General features: G+C 43.5%; 1 protein-coding gene across 1 annotated transcript in view; it reads left to right on the forward strand.

Moving 5' to 3' along the window:
* Positions 1 to 23,007: 23,007 nt before the first annotated feature.
* Positions 23,008 to 23,575, forward strand: part of LOC126198934 (uncharacterized) — a 1,245,788-nt gene continuing 1,245,220 nt past the window's right edge. Inside the window, exon 1 of the mRNA XM_049935572.1 lies at positions 23,008 to 23,080. The gene's annotated coding sequence lies outside the window, so the exon portion shown is untranslated. The remainder of the gene's footprint in view (positions 23,081 to 23,575) is intronic.

Here is a 23,575-nt window from a genome sequence, read left to right on the forward strand (position 1 = left end):
ACATCGTAACTCATTCACATCTTCGCACGCCTTACGAGAACAAGTAATACTCCCTGCCACTTTCTGTATCATGCTGCACCATTGGTCGGTGACTACAAGCAGTCAGACTACGAAATTACCGATACACGCATAGGCTGCGGTTAATAACACAGCACAAATGGCTTGGTTTAGAGCGGTGTCGTGATCAGCAAACAGGTGATGCTGGTGAATGCCGAGACATGTGTTCAACGATGAATCGCGTTTTTGCACTGTCCCGGATGACCAACGTCGACGAGTACGGCGGTGACCAGGGCAGAGGACCCACTCTTTCAGTGTTTTGGAGAAGCACAGGTAACGCTGGAAATGACGTAGAGAACTCCTATAGCACAACGGTGCGTCACAGACATCCGGCGTCTTCATGTGTTAACTTCCATGTGACTGTATCGTGGTGCCATTTTTCACTAGAACAACGATCCTTCTCACACGGCATGTGTTCCTATAAACCGTCTGCGCGGCCACCGACGTACGCTCAGATGCCCCCATTAGGTCATGTGTGGGACACGTCAGAAGTTAACTCCGTTCCAGTGCCAGTATCAAGAATAACAAAGCTCAACAACGATTGTGGACCAGCTTGCCTCAGGGGAGGACACGACGGCGGGGTCGGATTAGACAAGGTGACGGAAGGAACCACTCCAGCATTCTCCTTAACCGATTTGGGAAAGTCTCAGAAAACCTGTGTGTGCATGGCCAGGTAGATATTTGAGCACTGCATCTCTCGTATCCATTCCCAACGCCTTAACCAATTCACTGCATGGCCCAATACTGTCGGGTTAACTACGGCAATAACATAATTTGGACCATAGTGCTATTGAGGCCATTGCCCTTGAATGACTAGTGGCGATGCAGCGAAGTCTGCAACTGCTTGAATTTGGTCTTTAATCTATGATAAGCGACTACTCACTAAATTTGGTCTACCTTCCGTGGGCATTCAGAGTTGGCACTTTACAAAAACTGCTACAAAATCCATTTGTTGTTCCTGTGCTCGTCAGTTAGAAGACTGCTTTGATGTAGCTCTTCACGTCAGGCTATCCCGTGCAGGCCTCTTCATCTCTTAATAGCTACTGCTAGCCACATGCATTTCTATCTGATTGCTCGTGATGACTGGGTGTTGTGTGCTGTCCTTAGGTTAGTTGGGTTTAAGTAGTTCTAAGTTCTAGGGGACTGATGACCATAGATGTTAAGTCCCATAGTGCTCAGAGCCATCTATCTGATTGCTGCATTCAAGCCTTGTACTCCCTCCATGTTTTATATCCCCTCACACTGCCTTACATGACCACATTGAAGATTCAATTTTTGTCAAGTTGTGACACAAATGGCTGGTTTCGTCAATTCGCTTCAGTAGCTCCTTATTAGCTATTATATCTCCGTATCAGATTTGCAGCAGTCCCCTGAAACACTACATTATAAAAGTTTGAAATGTATATCGATCTCGTTTCATTACCGTGCAAGATGACACTCTGTACAAGTATCTCCCAAAACTACTTCCTTACACTGAAATTTAATGTATATGTCTTTTGGATACATCGGAAAGAAAAGTCACAATTTTGATCCCTCAGCCATTGAGAATCAATCGATACACAAAGAATTAATGGCATTAGCATCAACTGCAAATTTTTTAAATGAATGGGGAAAGCTGAAACGTAGTGCCGGACTGGGGTCCGAACCCGCGTCTCCTGATTACTAGGCAGGTGTGCTTGCCACTGCGCCATTCGCACGTAGTGGTCATCGCAAACTTCGCGGACGCCCTACCGCGCCTCCTTCCAGACCCAAATTCTCAACTTATACACTTCTAACGTAATGCCCCTCATGAACCGCGGAATCTCGCCGATTCTCGTGCGAGTTGGAGTGCGGTGTGCATTCCCAATGAAGAGACCAATTGACCAATTTGTCGCTTTCGCCCTAATTACATATGTGAAGCTGTTATTTCATAGATGTCCGAAAAAACAGACACAATTTCGATACTGCAGCCATTATGAATCAATGAAGACACAGAAGATTTAATGACTTTAGCTTCCAGACTGTACTGTTATAAACAATGCGGAAAGTTGAGAAGTTGTATCGGATCGGGATTCGAAACCAGGCGTCCTGCTTACTAGTGAGGTGTGCTGGCCACTGTACCATCCAGATACTAACTATTCTAGCACGCCTCCCGTCAGGTAACATTCTGAACTTATTCACGAACTAGTTCATCACCATCATTAATCGCAAGATTTCGCTGAATCCCATAAGAGTTCAAACCTGATCAATTGGTCATCCTCACCCTATTATTTACTTGGTGTTTCCTCTTTCGGACATGTCCGAAGAGTCACACACAAGTTTGATCCTACAACCATTATGAAACAATCCGAACACAACGGAATTAATGACATTAGGTGCCAGTGGGCACTGATTTGAGTCAATGGGGAAAGTTGAAAACTTATGCTAGACTGTCATTTAACCAGTGTTTCTTGCTTACTATGCAGATGCACTGTTCACTTTGCCATCTGGACACAGTGGTCGTTGCAACTGCAATGACTACACCAGCAGACCTAGCATCACACCACACTCTCCGCTTATTCACACACTACCAAGGTAGTGCCCCTAGGCTACTATGCTCATTACTCGTGGAATTTCGCCGATTCCAAGAAGCGTTCGAGCGTGATGTGCATCCGCACTGAAGTGATCAGTTGGTCGTGCTCATCTTAATTATATACGTGGCACCTGTTCTTTCGAACATGCCAGAAAAGAACAGACACAATTTCGATTCTGAAGCATTATGAACGAATCAAGACACAGAGGAGTTAAAGACATTAGCTACGAGTGGGCATTGTAATAATCAATGGGGAAAATTGGAAGTTCATGCCAGACCAGTATTCGAGCCTAGGTCTGCTGCTTACTACGCAGATGCGCTGACCACTACCCCGTCCGCACACAGTGGCCATCGCCGCTGCATTGATTACCCTTGCACGCCATCCATCAGACACAAATTCTCAACCCTTCCATACACAACCAAGGTAGTGCCCCTTGCATAATATCCTCATTAATCGCGGCATTTCACTGAAATATCACCGGTAATCGACGAAATGCCACGAGCGACGAAGATAGTGGGCAACCTCAACCGCATTAATGCCTGGATAAGTTGAGAATTTGGGTGTGACAATAGGTGCGCTAGGGTTGTTCATGCTGTTCCGAAGACCAGCGTGTGCGGATAGTGCAGTGGTCAGTGTATTGCCTATAAGTGCCTGTAAGCAGGAGACCCGGGTTTGAATCGCGGTCTGCCACAAACTTTAAACTTTCCCCATGGATTTAAATCAATGCACACTGGCAGCTTATGTCATTTATTATTTTGTCTTCATTTAAATCTAAATCAGATGTTAACAAATTTATTTTTTCCAGAAACCCTTTCCTTGCTATCAGCAGTCTGTATTTCATAGTCTCTCTACTTTGGCCTCTGGCATTTATTTTGCTGCCCAAATAGGAAAACAGGGTGACTATATTTAGCGCCTCATTTCCTATATCTAATTCCAAGCCTACGTCAACTGCTTTAGTTGCACTACACTACATTTTTTCTTTTTCTTTTTGTTTCTTCTCTTTTTAACTTTTGTTCATATTCATCGTATAAGTTCTTTTCGAGACACCATCCATTGTTTACTTGTAATACGGCAAAACACACAGCTCTGGCCGCAAAATTTTTGTATTAAAATCACGACCGTTTTCACGCCAATTTAGACGCTTGCTGAGATGATCTAAACATGGATTAGAAAGGCAGTGTAAAAAAAAAAAGAAATAGTGAAATACCTCGTTTCTAATTCCTGTTCAGATTACGAGAGCAAGCGTCCGGTTTTCGTCTTTTTATAACAGTTTGGTTGCGGTTGACCACAACTGAAAATAATATGTACTATACACTGCGTTATCCCTTTCTTTCAAGTTCATTGGCGTCTCTGACAGGAAGACAATGTATCTGGCAAAGCGCAAAGATTTTATTTATCCTCCTTCAGCTTTAATTCGCTTCCCAAACTTCTCCTTGGTTTCCTTTAACTGCTCACTCGGTTTACAGATTTCCCTTTCACACTTCGATTCTTACAACAGCAGTCTGGTTTCTGCACAGGTTGTAGAAAACCTTCGACTCCTTGTACTTTTTTCCCCCGTTACCTCCAGAATGTGAAAGAGGGATTCCCCTCCAACAGTGCCAAGACTTTCTAGAAATTTGACAATACAGTCTATCTTTTAAGCGAAGGTAGCTCGCAAGGTCACTAGGGACTCGAGTCTTCCTTCGTTTCTCAAGAATAAAATTTGATCTTCCTCGACGTCGGCTTCTATTAGCGTTTTCATACTTCCGTTAATAATTGGTTTCAGTATTTTCTAACCATGACTTATTAAACTGATAATTCGGTACTATTCACACCCGTCAAAAGCTGCGTTCTTTGCAATAAAAGTTATTACATTCTTCTTGAAATCAGAGGATAGTACGCTTTTCTCCTTTGTCTTGAAATCCAAGCCGGCCGGAGTGGCCGTGCGGTTCTAGGCGCTACAGTCTGGAACCGAGCGACCGATACGGTCGCAGGTTCGAATCCTGCCTCGGGCATGGATGTGTGTGATGTCCTTAGGTTAGTCAGGTTTAATTAGTTCTAAGTTCTAGGCGACCGATGACTTCAGAAGTTAAGTCGCATAGTGCTCAGAGCCATTTGAACCATTTTTTGAAATCCAAGAATAGTTTTGTCACGACTGGTTCGCAAGAAGTTCAATAATTCCGAGAGAAAGCTGTTTCTGCTCCATGAGACATGTTTCGACTTAGGTATTTCAGAGCTCTGTCCAAATATTTTGCAATATTATAAGGTCCATCCGATCTCAATGTCCTTCCTTTTCTCTTTCTATAATACTGTCTTTAAGTCTGTTTCCCTAATTAAGATCCTCTATGAATTCCTTCCATCTTTCGGTCTTCCTTTCATTGCATAGTGTGTGCTTGCCATCGAAGCACTAATTACTTTTACAGGTGCTTCTGTTTTCTCCAAAGGTCTTTTTAATTTCTTCATACGTTGCATCTATCTTTCCGCTAGTTATATTGATATCCTTGTTTACTCTTAAATATTCCATTATAAATAGCCACTGTACTGCTGTCACTAAAGAACTTTCGCGCGTTGCGGTGGGGCAGCCGGTTCGAATCCAGGCACTGAAAGAAATTTTCACTGCCAGTTTTGTCCGGCGAGTCGAGGAAAACTGGTGGCATCGACTCTGGGATAACAATGCTTTTGATTAATTTCCAAATCACTCTTCGATGTCCCATGTAATCAGTATTCAGTTTCACAGGAAGTACATGAGCGCATCGACTAGCCTTCGCCCTCAATAGGACCGTTGTTAGGAGAGGGCAGAAACGTGTCCTCTTTAGAGTATGGGAAACTTTTCGGTGTCACATCCGTGAAGTACTGTGTGTAGTGCTCGGAATCTATCCGATTGATATTACCGTCAGATGCAGGGGTGCACAGCACTGGTTAAAGATGTGTAGATTAGACCGAGTTAGGCAAATAACTGATATACCTTTAAACAACAAGCGCCAGCTTCGTCTGGCGAATGGAGACCTGGCAGGATAAATGGGGCACAAGTGATAAGGGAAGGAAGGTCCAAACATTCTTTCCTGACGTAATGGAACGGTTAAGAATGAAACATGCCGATCCTAACCGCGGCATGATGAATTTCTTAAAGGAACACGGACCTTATCCCAGGTATTTGTGCCACGAGAGACTGAGGCAGACAAAAACTTTCACCTTCGGCGAGATGGGATTTCTCGAACACACAGTCCTATTCTGCAGGAAATACATACGCATCAGAGACACAACACAGGTACACGGCACATACGGGCAACGCCAAATACAAGACGCTCTTAGAAACAAAGTAGAATGGACAAAATTTTAAAAGCGACACTCGAGGATTATCTATGCACACGGCTCTACAGAAGAAAAGTCTATATGTAGCAAGATGTCAGATTCCATAGGGTGGATGACGATACAGAGGACAGTAAGAATGACTACAAGAAAGACGATACACAAGATAACACAGCAAGTAAATGGAGAACTCCTAATTTCGATAGTAATTGACTACAACAACATTTAGCTACATTGTGCGTGTGCACTCATGGTCACTAAGGAGTGCATATTAGCTAAGGTAGTTGTTAAAGTGTCGGCACATTCTCGCAAATTCCCTTAGGCAACGGACGCTATAAACCTATAAATATGTATATAGACATAATAATTACCATAATGTAGTATAAGATAAAGTACACACTTATTAGTAACAAGCAAAATGCCTGAGGGTCAATGGCTCGAAGTTCATACCGAGGTGTTCACGCTGAGGAATCTAGGTGACGAGACTAATACCTTCCTTTCCTCTATTCCTTGTTGCTTCTTCTTAAATTTAAAACGGCGTTCCTATATTTGATTCTTAAAGTCATGTAATATAATTTGGAAAATGTACGAAGTTGTTGAAACAAAACAAAACAAATGAAACAATACGAAGACAAAAAACAAAAGCTTGTCTCCATGTATCGGGACATGGGCAACAGTATTACCGGATGTAAGCTCTGGGTGGGATTGCTATTCGGCTCTACTCGGATTCCATGCACCGGCCATATTAGTCAAGAGGCCTATTGGCCCAGCGTAGGTAATTTTGGGTCGTGGATCTGCAAACAAAAGCATGAAGCTGAAAAGGGAATCTTCCATGGGATGAGTGCATATTAAACTGTTAATGGTATTCCGACTGGGGAAATGGGTCGCTGATTTGACTGGTCCCCTGATGGGTTTTGTCTGGATAGGTCCGTCGACGGAATATTGCCAGCTGCAGGCCAGGTCATTTGGTGGCCCATAGGTTTAATCTTCCATCAAGTTCAATACACATTTATTCTGATGTGTTGTTGTCCAACGTGTCCTAGCTAGAGCCACGGCACCCTAAGTGATGGCTGCTTGTAGGCGGTGCGAGAAAGTCATTCCCATAGTGTCCTCGATGCCAATTAGTACCTCCGCCGCCCATAGAAAGCTGTGCATCCTTCCCTGCGATACGTAGTGGGACTAAGGCATAAAATCAGTACTGTAAGGTGTGTACGTGATCACGTCAGAGAGCAAGCCATGTTGATCCGCAATGTTTCGTTATGTTGTTACGCCGTCTCTGCCTGACTTCGCTCAGACAGCATTGTTATTAGTCAAGATGTGTTTAGGAGTAGGTGTGGAACTGAATGGTCAGGAAACTTTCATCTGGCGTTGGGATACTGAATACTGGTACAAATTTGATGGAAATGATTGAAAAGACAATGATAAGAGCATTGATCGATTTCGAAAAGAGTGAGGCGAAGAACTGACTTTAGGTAAATTGGCAGCATTGCTTATTTGCACGTAACTAGTACTCTGGTGTAGAATTAATTGTCCTACCGAAATTTCATTAAAACATATCTCATTGATTGCTCACAGCTAAGGAAGTTAGTTTTCCTCCCAAAAATGTATATTTTGTGAAACAATAGAGATCATTTTGGGTAAGTTAATCTTTTGTGTAGCGTAATTTTTTTTATAACCAACTTGTTATAATTGTTTCTAAAACCAGTCATATTTGTGTAAGGCAAATGCTGTTCAAGTTCTTAACATTGAAGTCCCTGCTACAAAACTGTGCTAAGAGAATCATTTTGAAGAACATTAGGACCAATAGTTATTCCCAAGCAAGACATACTGTGTTCCTTGCACTCGGATTGCACCAGGCGGTACACACGCTTGACTATCATTTTAAGTTTGCAATTTTAATTTAGCTTTTCTGCTACGCTGTTTGCTGTGCTCCACTTTCGAGAGAAAGTGCAAGAATGATTCGGGGCTATAGTTATATAGTTACGCTGTACATATATAATAATATCATTATACAGTTAATCGGTGATTATGTCAGATAGCTTACATTCGGTGTCAAAGTTATATTCTTGTCATACAAAGGACATTTCAGTGAACAGCGCGATAAATCCATGTGTGAAACGTTTTTCGTTTTCCGAGTTTGTTTCACAAGTTAGCTACGTAGATACGCATTGAACTTTTATTAAGATGATTTGGGTAATTTATTCAGGGAAAATTTAGCAGTTCATTTGATGTGTTATTTTTATTGGTTTTACTTTGGCGTATTTTTGAGATGTCGAAAATTATCTACTGTGACGTCAGGCAACACACCACTGTTCCGTGCGGTTCTAGGCGCTTCAGTCTGGAGCCGCGTGACCGCTACGGTCGCAGGTTCGAATCCTGCCTCGGGCATGGATGTGTGTGATATCCTTAGGTTAGTTAGGCTTAAGTAGTTCTAAGTTCTAGGGGACTGATGACCACAGATGTTAAGTCCCATAGTGCTTAGAGCCATTTGAACCATTTGAACACCACTGTTAATTCGACTGCGAAATGCTGGTTTTAAGTAATCACATTTTTCAGAGCCGGCCGAAGTGGCCGTGCGGTTAACGGCGCTGCAGTCTGGAACCGCAAGACCGCTACGGTCGCAGGTTCGAATCCTGCCTCGGGCATGGATGTTTGTGATGTCCTTAGGTTAGTTAGGTTTAACTAGTTCTAAGTTCTAGGGGCCTAATGACCTCAGCAGTTGAGTCCCATAGTGCTCAGAGCCATTTGAACCATTTGAACATTTTTCAGTAATTAGTTTCGTCCACTTAAACTCTATGCCATACACACAGAGAGACAAAGTATATAGCGGGAAAGTTACCGTATTCAGGAGTTCTAATGAAGACTTAGATTTGCTGTAAGTATTCTGGGTGAGTGCAGTGAATCTACAAAGGAAATCTACAGTATCGAGACGTCACGCTACAGTTAATACTTTTGGAATTGGCGAAGAATAAGACCTACACAGGCGAAATCCACAGAGTCCACATAGTAGCAAACAAAGAGAAAATTCCAATAGCAATTCCCGGCAACCTTTCGATCGTCAGTACTGTGAAGAGTCGTATGAGAGCTGCGAGTGAAGAGTGATTTGTGGAGGAAGGAGTGGCTGCAGATACAGCCATCCGTATCTCCTGGAGGTGACGGTGGCGCTAGGGGTTGAAACCAGAGGTGTAAGAATTCTCCTTCCAGCCTGCCTGCCCCGATTTTCACAGTAGCCATTAAAGCAACTCAGCCTGGCACATCGGAGACACAACAATACAGGTGTACTGAAAAACCATGGTTACCGCAGGCCAACTTGGTTTTCCGCAAACCTGGGAAGCTTCACTGGATCCGTTCAGCCTGCTGCATGTGAGAACAACCGGCGCTATCAACCCAACATGCCTACGGTACAGACAGGTATATGTTTGGGTAGGTAGTTTCATTATGACTCAGTTGTCAGAACGATGTACCTGAGGACAAGTTGCGCTATTAATCCTACATCGATACGATATAGACAGGTATGTTTTTGGGTAGGTAGTTTCATTACAACTCAGTTCTCAAAACGGTTGGAGCAGTAAACTGAACAAACCCATGTTAACGGTGACTGAGCAGAAATTAAAAATTGGAGAATATGTACTAGTCACGAAACAAAACTCAAGTACAGCATGAGATAAGTTGTCTGTTTATGAGGCAGCTTCAGATAAATCGGTAGGTGTCTCGCAGTGCATATTGAGCGAAAACTACTAAAGAGCCATTCGGGTCCTCGCATATGTTACGATATGTTTGTGACTTTGACCAGCAGCTTCCTCAAGTAAAAAATATGAATTTTTGGACACTAAAAGCCACATTGTGGTGAGGTGCAGCATAGTGCGAAAAATACTTGGTAAGAAAAGTTCCTTCTTTCAGATATGTACTTTTTAGATTAACATAGATGAAAATCAAACTTCCTGTTTGTTAAAACGCATTTGAGGAATTTAGAATGATTTCAGCGAACCCGCAATACACACTCTAGAAAAAGTAATTAAAATTGGTATAACTGGGGGCATATTTGGCTGGAACGCACTGAGATTACAAAAACTATATATCTGAAAGCTCACTTTACTTGGAATTGCACTATATCAGGCATCTTCAGGTTCTTAGGTCCAACGGATCTCGACTTTTAGAGATGGTTCTGCTTACTACAGAAAACCTGTATAGGGGATATGATGATGGTTCGAATTGAGAAGAGCCAGTACTAGTCGAAAGAGGGTGAAGTTTCATGGAAACCCGTTCATATCTAAGTAAATAAATAAGCCCGAAATATGGCGGAAGGCGGTTTGTCCATTCTGGTGATGTGCTCCGACTTGCCTGCCTGGCTAGCAGGCAACCAAGGGCAAGTTAAAAGCGGTACGTGTACACCATTGGTAGGAACAGCGTAAATTCCGGGGAGTGAGGCGATGAGCTCTGACGCCACGTTCAATCTCATCCCAAATGAGTTCGATCGGGTTCTGATATGGCGAGTTGGGGGTCCCAGCAGATCAGCTGGAACTCGCCGCTGTGTTCGTCGAACCATTCTATCATACTCCTGGCCTTGTCACATAGCGCATTACCTTGTTGAAAAATGCCACTACCGTCGGTAAAAATGATCGTTATGAAAGGGTGTACGTTGTCTGCACCCAGTGTATGATACTCCTGGGCTATCATGGTGCCTTACACGATCTCCACTAGGCTCATGGATGGCCACGTTGAATTTTCCCCAGAGCGTAATGGAGCCGCCGCCAACTTGTCTCCGATATCAGGGAGCTTCTCCCCTGGAAGACGACGTCCCATCGGTGTGGTGAAAAAAGTATCGGGATTCAGAAGACTATGCAACTCTCTGACACTATGCCAGCATCCAGTGCCGATGGTCACGTGCCCAATTCAATTACAGTTGCCGATGTCGTGGTGTTAACATTGGCACATGCATGGGTCGTCGGATGCGGAGACCATCGTTAGGAGTGTTTTGTGCACTGTACGTTCAGGCACACTTTTACTCTGCCCAGTATTAAGGTCCGATGTTAGCTCCGCCACAGTTCACCGCCTGTCCTGTTTTATCAGTCTGCCAAACTTATGCCTTTCGACATCTGTAGTGAAGGGACGTCCACCAACCCCTCGACATCTGGACGTGATTTCATCTCGGTTTTGCCAAGTGTTGAAGACACTCAGCACAGCAGTCCTCGAATACCCGACAAGTTGTATTGTGTCCGAAATGCTCGCGCCGAGCCTTCGGTGCAGCGCAATCTGCCCTCGGTCAAACTCAGGTGGATTGCGCCTCTTTTCCATTCTACACACGCACAGCCCGCTCATTGATACTGCATGCACCGTGCGTGTGTCTGACTAGTAGTCATTCCGCGTCAGGTGACGCTGCTATCGCCTGGACAAGTTATGCACTTTAGAGCCTATGTTTGCTGGACATATTTGGCTTGTTGTTGTCCGTAATACCATCTCTCAAGATATAAAGGCAAAGAGCTTGCAGTAGAAGATATTTATTTCATGGTATCGAAGATGATGTGCTCATAGCTTTTTAGATAATCAGTTTAGAGACAATGTTCACTGACAATTTTGGATTCGAATGATCGTTCCTGTCGTAATCTCTAAATATGTACCATTGCTCCTGGGACACCTGTGCTATTTTTCAATCGGTTAGGACTTTGTTCTGAGCTCGAAATTTGCGACAGATGGATGTTGGGTAAAGGGTCAATGCTGTGGAGTAGTCTCTGTAAACCTAAACTGGGATTCCGTCAGGTACTGGCGACTTTTTGGTTTTCAGCAGTTTCAGTTGCTTCTCTACGCCAGGGGCGCCTATTACTCTGTCCGACATACAGGTTTCTGTGCGATAGTCAAACGATTACGTCGGTACGATCCTCCTGCTTAAATGATCTCTTAAACGTGAAATTTAAAGATTCTTCTTTCCTTTTGCTGTCTTCTATTGCCACACCAGACTGGCCAACTAGTGACTGGATGGGATGCTAGCAATTTTATGTAGCAACGGAGTTTTCTCGGGTTGTCGACTAAATATTTTACTTATGTATGGAGATGTTAGGTGTATGCTTCGCCCACCGATCTTTTTTCACATGCATGAATTTCTGCTAACTCTAGCCTTTCGTCATTTGCGCCTTCTTTTTTGAATGAGTGCAATGGTATCTGTTTCCTCAACCTTTCCCCATTTTTTTTACTAAACCTCGGTGGGTCCTCTGTACTTCTCCAGAGCGCAATTTAGAATTAGTTTTAACCTTGCTCATAATTCCTCTACGTCTGTCATACTGAAACTAAATATTAACGATTCATTGCCTAAGCGGAATGTTAACAAATGCTTATCAGCTCTCTCTAGCAAAAATAGTATCTCAGCCTGCGTGATTGTGTTATTAGCTTTGGTCATCGCTATGATTACATGATCGTCACTAATCGCTGTGACACTATCGATACTGGAGGTGGTGGAAAGAATGATATTCTGAGGCATAAATTCGTCTTTATGATTCAGTAGATGAGTTGACCAAGTTGTTGTGTTTTGTATCTAGTAATTCTTGTTGAAATTTGCAGCCAGATATATCGATCTTAAGATACATTTATCCCTCTACATGCAGTGACTGCAAACCACTGTGAAAGTGCGTCGCAGAGGGTACTGATGGTACGACATGGTAGTATTTCTTCCCATTCCAGTCAAGGAGGAAGAGCGGAAAGAATGACTACTTTAATCTATCTGTCAGTTTGCCTTCACGGCTCTTACGGGAGCGATATCTAGGAGGCTATTTACTCTCTCTCTTTTCCTCTCTTATTACTGGTTCTTGAATAGTTGTAAGAAGGCTTTCGTGGGATAATTAGCACTTAGCGTCTGTCCAGTCAACTATACCCTTCGTTATATACGTTAAATACCTCCTGTTAGACCTGTCTGGTATGGATCCCAGATACTTCAGCAGTATTGTAAGATGCGACGCACGAATGATTTACAAGTAGTCTACGATTTGTCTTACATAAGAATGCGATTATGTGGTCATTCCATTACGTATCCCTTGGAACTCCTACACTAAGTAAGTTTCGTGGGCCGACTGATTTTAATTATGACTCACTCGTATTGTAGTCATAGGATATTAATTCTCTACGTTTTATGAAGAACTCAATTTTACGTTCCTAACATTCAAAACAAATTGCAAATTAGTTTGATAAATCATTAAGATCTGACTGGACATTTTAGGAGTTGCATAATGTTCAATAATCCCGAAGTTTCTACTGAAATTGCCTGCCACGTGATTAATATAAAACATAAATAACAAGGTTCTAATACACACCACATACCTGAATTTATCGCTACTTCTGCTGTCCGCCCCGATAGCTGAGTCGTCAGCGTGAGGGATTGTTGTTTTATAGGCCCGGGTTTGATTCCCGGCTCGGTCGGAGATTTTCTCCGGTCATGGAACGGGGTGTGGTGCTGTCTTCATCATCATGTAATCCCCATCCGGCGCGCAGGTCGCCCAATGTTGCGTCGAATGTAATAAGACCTGCACCAAGGCGGCCTGACCTGCCCCGCAAGGGGCCTTCCGGCCAATGACGCCAAACGCTCACTTCCATTTCCATCACTACTTCTGCTAATATTTCTCCATTCAAGATAACGTGATGCATCCTCTCTATGAAGATAATCTCAATCCAGTCATAAATTTTATTTTCGAACCCTTATAAATGAACAGTTGTTAATAATCGTTGGTGCGATGTCGGGTCAAATGCTTTTCAGAAGTCATGAAATGCTGCCTTCAGCTAAGTGCCTTGATTCGTGTTCATTTGTCTGCCACATGTGGCGCATGAAAATTACCCAAGTGTGAATAGAATATGAAGTTTACTGTAACAAACATAAACAATATTCTTCGATTGCAGTTAGTTTGGAACTCAGTAATTGAAAATAAGCTACTTCTTGAATATTCAAAGAACAACATTATTATCTGAAGGCTGAAGGTCTGAATATGCCAAAGTAAATTGAAAATTTCTAATTCCATCTCCATACACCACAGTCAATGGTCGGATGGACATGCAAAAGTTAAAGTCTGAAAAGGTTCCCCAGAAGTTGAAGTCCAGCGTGTTACCGATGAAAAGCAAAGACGAATGTTACGTCAAGTTGCTGGTCATGGCGTCGGAGGTCACGTCTACTTCGCATACGGGCCACGAATGGTGTAGTTCCGTAGTTGTCCTGCTCCGTAGACGGAGGTCACCTTGGGCGTTGGCGCCGTCGTAGTGACGGTTCCAGAATGAGACTATTACTGTGGGAATGCTTTCGCAGTCGGCACCTACCCCAAGAGACTCACTTATAGTGAACAGCGAGAGAGAGGTCCGGGTGCCTGGATAGTGCACGTACTACTTTTCGGTGATGTGGTCTACATTGGAGACAACATCTGCAGAGCCAGTGACCTCTGACGGCGCTTGGGTTGCCGCCTGTCGACCAGGCGGAGTGCAGCCATCTTTAGTTTGTCATCTAACGAGATATCTCCTTACGAATCTGTGTCTGCATAACCCGTCTGTATTGTTGGTTGCTTAGTAGTTGCATGGCCACGATACAGCACATGGCCTTCAGGATGTAATGGGAGAAAAGATCGAGACCTTATAAGCGGAAGATTTGACAAGAGTAATGCTGTAGCAAGAGCCAAGAAGTGTTAATATCATCGACAGTGACCACAAAAGTCTACGTTCTTGCGTAAATTGCGTTGGAGGGTCAATGTGGGGGTTGTCCGGCTGGCCTCGCCCGTTCGTCCTGTCAGTGGGCAAGTGGCCGCTCCTTCAGCAGGGCCCGAGAGCAGGCACACGGCTGGTTATTGGGAGCTCCAACGTTAGGCGGGTGATGGAGCCCCTTAGGGAAATAGCGTACAGGGCTGGAAATAAATCCAACGTGCACTCGGTTTGTCTGCCGGGGGCCTCATCCAAGATATGGAGGCGGCCATACCTGCGGCTATCGAGCGTACGGGGTGCAGTCGTCTGCAAATAGTTGCTCACGTCGGCACCAGTGATGCCTGTCGCTCAAGTTCTGAGGCGATCCTCAGTTCGTACCGGCGACTGGCGGATTTGGTGAATACCGCTAGCCTCGCACGCGGGGTGCAAGCAGAGCTCTCTATTTGCAGCATCGTTCCCAGAGTGGATCGGGGTCCTTTCGTTTGGAGCCGAGTGGAGGGTCTCAACGAGGCTTCGTCGACTCTGTGACGGTCTTGGCTGCAGATTTCTAGACTTGCGCTATTGGGTGGGTAATTGTAGGACGCCCGTAGATAGGCCAGGGGTGCACTACACAAAGGAAGCGGCTACTCAGGTAGCAGAGTACTTGTGGCGTGCCCATGGGGGTTTCTTTGGCTAGACAGTAGTGCGACGTGTACTGATGAACACTCACCAGTCGACGAGCAGGCAGCGAAATCAGGACGCGCTCAGTGTGAAGACACTTCAGCTATGAAGATATTAGCAGTAAATTTTCAGAGTGTTCGGAATAAAGTTCCTGAATTTACTGCCCTCCAGGAAGCGTGTGGAGCGCAAATTATTCTCGGGAGTGAGACCTGGCTGAACCCTGAGATAGGAAGTTCTGAAATATTTAGAGAGGGTTGGAACGTGTATCGGAAAGACAGATTAGACACCGTAGGAGGTGGTATCTTCATTGCAGTTGACAAAAATATTGTGTCTGCTGAGGTCGAAGTAGAGTGTGATTGTGAAGTTATGTGGACACGTTTAACAGGGCTAGGGGAAATAAAGTTAATTGTGGGGTGTTATTATCGGCCACCAGGTTCCACCGTCATAGTTCTAGAATCTTTCAAAGGGAATCTACATTCTGTATCGGAGGCGACTTCAACCTACCTAGTATAGACTGGGATGTTTATGAATTCATTACAGGTGGTACAGACAAGCCGTCGTGTGAATTACTTTTGAGCACATTATCCGAAAACTGTTTTCAGCAGCTAAATCGACAGCCAACGCGTAATGGAAATATTTTAGATCTGGTAGCCACGAACAGACCAGTCCTCATCGACGGTGTCAGTGTTGAGACAGGGATTAATGATCATGATTGTCATTACGACTAAGGTTACGAAAGTTAAATAGTCGGTCAAGAAGGCTAGGAGAGTATTCTTACTAGAAAGAGCAGATAAGCAGTTGTTAGCATCCCATTTAGTAAATGAATCGACCTCATTTACTTCCGGTATGATGGACGTAGAAGAATTATGGGCAAATTTTAAACACATTGTAAATCACACATTGGACAAGTATGTGCCGAAAAAGTGGGTTACGGACGGAAAGACCCACCGTGGCTTAACAGCGTAATTCGGAGAATGCTCAGGAAGTAAGGGCAGTTGCACTTGCGGTACAAGAAAGATCGCGAGAATGAGGACAGGCAAAAGTTAGTAGATATTCGTGCTGCTGAAAAAAAAAAGAGCGATGCGCGAAGCATTTAACCACTACCACCGTCATATCTTAGCAAAAGATCTTGCTGAAAACCCAAGGAAATTCTGGTCTTACGTAAAATCGGTAAGCGGGTCGAAGGCATCCATCCAGTCACTCACTGACCAGTCTGGCCTGGCAACGGAAGACACCAAAACGAAAGCTGAAATTTTAAATTTAGCATTTGAGAAATCTTTCACGCAGGAGGATCGTACAAACATACCGCCATTAGAGTCTCGTACAGATTCCCGTATGGAGGACATAGTGATAGACATCCCTGGGGTTGTGAAGCAGCTGAATGGGTTGAAAATAAATAAATCGCCATGTCCTGATGAGATTCCAATTCGGTTTTACAGAGAGTACTCTACTGCATTGGCTCCTTACTTAGCTTGCATTTATCGCGAATCTCTTGCCCAACGTAAAGTCCCGAGTGACTGGAAAAAAGCGCAGGTGACGCCTCTATATAAGAAGGGTAGAAGGATGCATCCTCAAAATTACAGTCCATTATCCTTTACATCGGTTTGTTGCAGGATTCTCGAACATATTCTCAGTTCGAATATAATGAATTTCCTTGAGACAGAGAAGTTGCTGTCCATGCATCAGCACGGCTTTAGAAAGCATCCCTCCTGCGAAACGCAACTCGCCCTTTTTTCACATGATATCTTGCGAACCATAGATAAAGGGTATCAGGCGGATGCCATATTCCTTGACTTCCGGAAAGCGTTCGACTCGGTGCCCCACTGCAGACTCTTAACTAAGGTACGAGCACATGGGATTGGTTCCCAAGTATGTGAGTTTCTCGAAGAGTGCTTAAGAAATAGAACCCAGTACGGTGTCCTCGATGGTGAGTGTTCATCGGAGGTGAGGGTATCATCTGGAGTGCCCCAGGAAAGTGTGGTAGGTCCGCTGTTGTTTTCTATCTACATAAATGATCTTTTGGATAGGGCGGATAGCAATGTGCGGCTGTTTGCTGATCATGCTGTGGTGTACGGGAAGGTGTCGTCGTTGAGTGACTCTAGGAGGATACAAGATGATTTGGACAGGATTTGTTATTGGTGTAAAGAGTGGCAGCTAACTCTAAATATAGATAAATCTAAATTAATGCAGATGAATAGGAAAAACAAGCCTGTAATGTTTGAATACTCCACTGGTAGTGTAGCGCTTGACACAATCACGTCGATTAAATATTTGGGCGTTACATTGCAGAGCGATATGAAGTGGGACAAGCATGTAACGGCAGTTGTGGGGATGGCGAATAGTCATCTTCGGTTCATTGGTAGAATTTTGGGAAGATGTGGTTCATCTGTAAAGGAGACCGCTTATAAAGCACTAATACGACCTATTCTTGAGTACTGCTAGAGCGTTTGGGATCCCTATCAGGTCGGATTGAGGGAGGACATAGAAGCAATTCAGAGGCGGGGTGCTAGTTTTGTTACTGGTAGGTTTGATCATCACGCGAGTGTTACGGAAATGCTTCAGGAACTCGAGTGGGAGTCTCTAGAGGAAAGGAGGCGTTCTTTTCGTGAATCGCTACTGAGGAAATTTAGAGAACCAGCATTTGAGGCTGACTGCAGTACAATTTTACTGCCGCCAAATTCCATTTCGCGGAAAGACCCCAAAGATAAGATAAGAGAGATTAGGGCTCGTACAGAGGCATATAGGCAGTCATTTTTCCCTCGTTCTGTTTGGGAGTGGAACAGGGAGAGAAGATGCTAGTTGTGGTACGAGGTACCCTACGCCACGCACCGTATGGTGGATTGCGGAGTATGTATGTAGATGTAGATGTAGAAATTGATCAGTTGTGGTAAACTGCGAATCTCTGATTAACAGCTTACAGTTTTACTCGAGACTCAGGCACAATTCGCTGATTAATCTGTAAAGCCCGGTTGACTCCGGAACGAACACACCTGAACAAACATTAGCGAATGAGCATTCTCTGTCTGGTGTAAACTTTAGGCGAGCGTGATCGAACTGCACTCTGTCGTGTTTGGTACGCATTGACTAGTGTTCACTTGTGTTTTGCTGGTTGTCGGTTCTTTAAGGAGGTTCACGTCCTCTCCGCTTCAGTGCTACCGCTACGAAAGTTTCCATCTTCTATCTTGTCTTACTTCTGTTATTGCCATACGTTGTGTAATATGTGAAGATGGTATGTGTTATTTCCGACAATTCTGAAAGAACAGATACCATCTTCATATAGTTAAGGCTAACCGGCCATTGACCTTCTTCTTCTGTGCTGGATGCACACGCATTTGCCCAAACTCTTACGGGACTCGGTAAGATTGTGTGCCGCAAGTAATGAGTGTAATGAGCAGGGGCACTACGAATGTAGTGTGTGGGCATTAAGTTGGGAATGTGGGTCTCACGGGGAGCGTGCAAGGGATATTTCCCTGCAGTCGCTCTATCCTCTGTGTCCTCGGTGGCTCAGATGGATAGAGAGTCTGCCATATAAGCAGGAGATCCGAGGGTCGAGTCCCGGTCGGGGCACACATTTTCAACTGTCCCCGTTGATGTACATCAACGCCTGTCTACAGCTTAGGATCTTGACTGAATTATCATTTCATGAGTTGTGTAAGTACTGAAGTGGTTTGAAGAGAACTTGATATTGCTGACAGAAGAATACAGATATCGTAAACGCTTTTGGCATCCAAGATGTTCACAGCAAAAATGTCGAAGGAAAGGGAATATGATTTGTAGCAAACGACCGAAACACTCAAGCCTCCAACTCGGAATAAAGAAGGACTATATGTTCAGTAGATGAACCATCCAGACAAGAACGTAGTGATAGCACAAGTATTGCTTTTCTTTTTATTAAAATAGAAAATGGAAGTAAATTTCCTAGGAAGCAACCAAATGCGAATATGTATGTATTAAGCTGATTTAAATTAAAAATATACGAAAAACCCGATTAGTCTCGTCGCTTAGGTCATGGTAGCCGTAATGACACCACTGGTATATAGCTGTTGTGATGGAGAGTTTTGGTAATAAATGAAAATGGTTTACTCACTGTTATGCTGTCTGACTGCTGCTAAACTATAGTACAGCACATTTTATCACATAACCTGTATCACAGATCGCACCTATATTTCAGGTTTCATTAATCATATTTTATTGGCGTTATGTTGCTTATACATATTTCAATTAAGATCGTGAAGTGCTTGGCGTAAGTTACTGCAGACTTCAGAAACATCTGAGGAGGGGAACCGGCAGTAGATGGTTCTCTGATACAGTCGAAACTCGGCAGGGTGAAAGAAGGGTGAAAATAAAGGAACACCCATTTCGGCTTAAGTGTACACTGTCAATAGTTTTGAGAAAATGGCGGTCAGCTTTTTGATGCGGCTTCTCAGTCCATGCGCATTGTGAAAGCCGGCTGGTGTGGCCGAGCGGTTCTAAGCGCTTCAGTCTGGAATCGCGCTGCTGCTATGGTCGCAGGTTCGAATCCTGCCTCCGGCATGGATGTGTGTGGTGTCCTTAGGCTAGTTAGGTTTAAGTAGTTATAAGTTCTAGGGGACTGATGACCTCAGAAGTTAAGTCCCATAGTGCTCAGAGCCATTTTTGGTTTCACAATGCTTGAAAAATGGTTCAAATGGCTCTGAGCACTATAGGACTTAACATCTGAGGTCAGGATTCGAATCTGCGACCGTAGCGGTCGCGCGGTTCCAGACTGAAGCGTCTAGAACGGCTCGGCCACACCGACCGGCCATTGTGAAACCAAGTCGGTTGTTAGCACAGAGACTGGGGGCTCTGTTTTTAAACTTCGCACCCCCTGTTCAAATCCAATCCTTTCTTTCGTTTTTCTTTCATTGGTCACGGAAGTATTCGACCTTCAAATTTTTGACTTCGTAAAATACAATGGAATTATTGACGACAGGAATAAACATTTAAATGTATTAATAATGGGTCGCATCTCCACAAACTTTGTATAATCTTATGTAATTAACTGCGATTGAAAGTTGAAGACATAAGAATACTAGTATTTCAATTCTTGATTTGTATTTTACTTTTATGCTTCTGGAGTGCTAGGAAATTCATAAAAACATTGGGAGCTTAAAAATAAAGGCAGCGAAGACATAACAACATCTGCTTGGATCATACGTTTTGGAGGGACTGTGAATAGCGCAAATTATTTAAATATGTTACAGTCATTGTTAATACTTCAGCTTGAGAAAAGAAGCCTCACAGAACGAATATAACTACAACAAGACTCTACAACTACGAGCTACGCTCTTTCAGTGCACGACTTTCTAAATGATCGTTTTTCAGTATGGTGGATAGGTCGTGGTTCGTCAGAAACACCAACTCCCTTGAAATGACCACCACGGTATCCTGATCTCACAACAGCTGACAATTCGTTCTGGGGGAGTCATTAAGGCGCATGTTCGTGCACGTCATTGTGATATAACCGAGCAACTGTGCAACATTGTTGAGAATAGATTCTGCATTATAACTCCTAACATTCTGAAAAATATTTCAAGAAGAACATGAGGGAGTAAGAAAATGTGTTTACAGCGTGATGGGGTACATACCGATATGCTGGTCACTTAACACTTTGCTGACCGGCGACTCCATAGTGGTGTCGTGAGCATAGTATCACACAGTGGCCGGCGACAGTACTTAGTATCTTTTACGTTCTGTTGATGTTTTGTTTAGGTAACAATAAGTTACACACGTCAACAAGTGCTTTGTTTTTATAAGTACTTGTGCACTTTCATCATGGCACACGAAAGAGACGATACGATTATTTACGATGAATGCGCGGACATCTTGTCTGACGTTCTGGACGACTTGGTCAATTGAGAAGAAGACATTGGATATAAAAAAAAATGAAAGTGAAGCAGAATCGTCGGAAGATAGTGAAATATGGCCAAGAAGAATTCGGCGAACGACCCGCTTGCCATCTAATTCGGATCAATCAGACGAAGAAGGCAGACCATGATTTATTGAGGACCAATAATATATTTGAAGGATCTCCAGGTCCTCACATATTTCTCAAAGATACACAGAGCGTCGTGGATATCGTAGAATTATATTTTGGGAACGATCTATTTGCATATATTAGCAACGAAACCAACAAGTATTACAACCAAAATTGTATTAGAAGGAAACTGGATTTAAAAAATGCCAAGCAATTGTAAAAAAAAAAAAAATAACCGAAGGATCGATGATTACTGGTCAACGAATCCGTTGATAGACACTCGGATATCAACCGATTCAGGCAAATATTATCGTTTTTACATTTTCCCGACAACAACAATAAACCGGATAATGCCGACCATCTTTTCAAAGTGCAATTCGTAGTTGATTATTTTCCAAAAAGTTTAAAGGAACGTTTAGTCTAAGTCAAAACATCTCAACTGATGAAGGAATGATACCGTGACGTGGACAGTTAAATTTTAAAGTTTACAATCCTTCGAAAATTACCAAATATGGCATAGTCATTCGGATGCTGTGTGGTTCAAGTACGGGTTACATTTCCTCATTCAAGATATATTCCGGGGCTGGACAAGCTTTAGCAAAAACATTGATGGAACTATTGACACCTTCTTATGGAAAGTGGCATCACCTCCAGATGGATAATTATTATAACAGTGTAGAACTTGCAGAGAAGTTACTTCAAAAGAAAATTCGACTTTGTGGAACGGTACGGCCAAATAGAGGATTTCCGGAAAAATTAAAGCGCGCAAAAGTCAATGTGTCTGAAGCTTATGATCAACGGAAAGGTGATAAGCGGCCGGCGACAAGCCAAGTAATCCGAATTAGCGCTGCTGGCGCCAAGCGAATAAATTTGTACTAGACTTGCGGGCGGCAAAGCGTTAATTTGTAAGTAAGTATTTGTGTTAAAACAAATCAAATCAATTAGCATTCGATACTACGGGGTACAGGAACTTTTTGTCCACACTGTATACCAGCACCTACAACAAAAATTAACAATTCATTAACAAGTATGTAATGTATAATAATAATAATTATACATTGTGGGTAATGGGGCTTTGTAGTCATCCTGTAGATACTGAAATACGAAATGATAGCTAAATTAAATGTCACTAGCTGTTAATATCCAGAGTGTAAATGCTATCATTCTTCACTTTATATTGGTCGTTGGTGACTGGTCTCCTGTTTTTAAATGTCCTTCTCAATAGTAATAGGAAGCCAACGGAAACTGTAAGCCAACAAATAAGGGCAGGGTTTTGCGGCAATGCTCAGGAAAACTGGAGCTGCAATTCAATGTTAAGTTCACTATCTCCACGCATTTCACGGTTTCGTACCAATTCATACAATAAATATTTTCTTTTCGTGCGCTATTTTGCTTGATTCGTAAAAAGAAAGGGGGGCATTTGCCATGCAAAATTATCCCCTGTGAATATCAAAATTTTTTGTCGTGGTTCTAACTACACAGTGTTTTGTCCTGTGTGTGGCGACTGCTAGTGCCATAAAATAATAACGCAGCATTCGTAGGCTGTGCTCGTTATCTCGGTGTGTCTTACGTTTCCTCTGCCGTAAATGCTTGTTCACAGGTGGAGGAGAAGATGCTGAGGACCGACGACGAATTGTCTGCTATGGCTCGTTCGCTCGTGCTAGCTTCCATTCGTTCCGGTGTAAACCGAGCTTAAGAGATTGAGGTGCGCGCAGCAGACGCGACTACGCATGCGCGCGCGCGCCCATATGAAGCGGGCTGCACGGCGCGGCGCGTCAGTCGCTTCGCGGCCGCCGACGAGCATCGAGCGTCGTGGGCCGCGCGCCGCTGTCGGCATCCACGCACGAGTCGCTCCGACGAGACCGAGGTAGGAGCGCTGTCCTTACCTGACTGCTGACTATGCCAGAAAGTGACTGCACTGCCGAAACAGATACGCTGGGAAATCAGTACCCTTCCCCGACTGATCCTTCTTATTTGTCCCTCCATACCACATTAACAATCACACAATTTTCTCCAGAGACCCACACATTTTCTCGGTGGAATTTGGATGACAAGACGTATATTTCATTAATTCCTCGGTCATATCTTAATATAGCTAACTGGACAATGGAGATGTTTTCATAAAACCATCGACTGTATTTTTAGCCCATTATAGCTGAAACTCTGCCAACACCTGCATTTAATACGTTAATAAATAGCAATGAAAACTGCTTTCACTACATTAGTTTAGTTTTACGTCCTTGAAAAAAAAATTGCAAAACATCAGGTGGTGATCATCACCTCTCAGATTTCAGCTGAGTGACAGAATGTAACATTACAACGACGAATATCTCAACACACAACTGAAGACCAACCGTATCAT

Source organism: Schistocerca nitens, chromosome 8, assembly GCF_023898315.1.
Source record: "Schistocerca nitens isolate TAMUIC-IGC-003100 chromosome 8, iqSchNite1.1, whole genome shotgun sequence".
NCBI lineage: Eukaryota > Metazoa > Arthropoda > Insecta > Orthoptera > Acrididae > Schistocerca > Schistocerca nitens.